This window comes from Syngnathus scovelli, unplaced genomic scaffold, assembly GCF_024217435.2.
Source record: "Syngnathus scovelli strain Florida unplaced genomic scaffold, RoL_Ssco_1.2 HiC_scaffold_443, whole genome shotgun sequence".
NCBI lineage: Eukaryota > Metazoa > Chordata > Actinopteri > Syngnathiformes > Syngnathidae > Syngnathus > Syngnathus scovelli.
Window position 1 is genome coordinate 17,932 of NW_026061542.1, and position 2,069 is coordinate 20,000.

Consider the following 2,069-nt stretch of genomic DNA (forward strand, 5'->3'; position numbering starts at 1 on the left):
CGAGGCCCGGCCGCAGCTTTTACGCGCGCCCGGTCCTATTACCTGGTGGAAGCTGGAGGCCGGGGCTCCGCAGCTCGCCGCCCGGGGACCTTCCGCGAGGCCCGGCCGCAGCTTTTACGCACCACCGCTGCTATTCTCTGGCTCCGGCTTCGTCCCGGAGGGTGCTTGGGGAACGGCGGCGCACACCGCGAACGGCCGGTGGCGGTCGGCTGGTGGCGGTCGGCTGGTGGCTGTCGGCTGGTGGCGGTCGGGGGTGGCGCTTGGGGATGGCGCTTGGGGATGGTGGCTGTCGGCTGGTGGCGGTCGGCTGGTGGCGGTCGGCTGGTGGCGGTCGGCTGGTGGCGGTCGGGGGTGGCGCTTGGGGATGGCGCTTGGGGATGGTGGCTGTCGGCTGGTGGCGGTCGGCTGGTGGCGGTCGGGGGGTGGCGGTCGGGGATGGCGCTTGGGGATGGTGGCTGTCGCCTTGTGGCGGTCGGCTGGTGGCGGTCGCCTTGTGGCGGTCGCCTTGTGGCGGTCGGGGATGGCGCTTGGGGATGGTGGCTGTCGCCTTGTGGCGGTCGGCTGGTGGCGGTCGCCTTGTGGCGGTCGCCTTGTGGCGGTCGGGGATGGCGCTTGGGGATGGTGGCTGTCGCCTTGTGGCGGTCGGCTGGTGGCGGTCGGCTGGTGGCGGTCGGGGGGTGGCGGTCGGGGATGGCGCTTGGGGATGGTGGCTGTCGCCTTGTGGCGGTCGGGGGGTGGCGGTCGGGGATGGCGCTTGGGGATGGTGGCTGTCGCCTTGTGGCGGTCGGCTGGTGGCGGTCGGCTGGTGGCGGTCGGCTGGTGGCGGTCGGGGGGTGGCGGTCGGGGGTGGCGCTTGGGGATGGTGGCTGTCGCCTTGTGGCGGTCGGCTGGTGGCGGTCGCCTTGTGGCGGTCGGGGGGCGGCGGTCGGGGGTGGCGCTTGGGGATGGTGGCTGTCGGCTGGTGGCGGTCGGCTGGTGGCGGTCGGCTGGTGGCGGTCGGCTGGTGGCGGTCGGGGGTGGCGCTTGGGGATGGCGCTTGGGGATGGTGGCTGTCGCCTTGTGGCGGTCGGCTGGTGGCGGTCGCCTTGTGGCGGTCGGGGATGGCGCTTGGGGATGGTGGCTGTCGCCTTGTGGCGGTCGCCTTGTGGCGGTCGCCTTGTGGCGGTCGGGGATGGCGCTTGGGGATGGTGGCTGTCGCCTTGTGGCGGTCGGCGGTGGTGGTTTGGGACCGGCGTCCGGCGCAAAGTGCGTGTTGCGCGGGCCGGAGAAAATTTAGGCCAGGGGCCCGCCGCTGGAGAAATTTTTAGGTACCAGGGGTGGATTTTTTTTGTCACCGCAGGAGGGGGACGTTGCCTCCGTCCGTGTCCGACGGAAAGTGCGTGTTGCGCGGGCCGGAGAAAGTTTAGGCCAGGGGCCCGCCGCTGGAGAAATTTTTAGGTACCGGGGGTGGATTTTTTTTGTCACCGCAGGAGGGGGACGTTGCCTCCGTCGGTGTCCGGCGGAAAGTGCGTGTTGCGCGGCCCGGAGAAAGTTTAGGCCCGGGGCCCGCCGCTGGAGGAATTTTTAGGTACCAGGAGCGGATGTACTTACTTCCACAGCGCCCGCGCGCTCCCGGCCGGTGTCCGAGGATGCTGCCTCATCCCCGGACGCGCCTCTTACGCACGCCCGCTGTCATCCTCCGGAGACTGAGTTCCACTTAGTGGAGGCTACGTTCCACTTGGGGGAGGCTGCCTACTCCCGGCTGACGCCCGAGGATGCTGCCTCATCCCCGGACGCGCCTCTTACGCACGCCCGGTGTCATCCTCCGATCACTAAGTTCCACTTGGAGGTTCACAAGACGGGCGCGGACGCACACCCACGCCCGGCCAGAGTGACCGAGAGGCGGACATACGTTATCTTACGCACGCCCGCTGACATCCTCCGACGACTAAGTTCCGCTTGCGGGAGGCTGCCTCCTCCCGCCCGCCGCCCGGGGATGCTGCCTCATCCCCGGACGAGCCTCTTACGCACGCCCGCTGTCATCATCCAACAACTAAGTTCCGCTTGCGGGAGGCTGCCTCCTCCCGCCC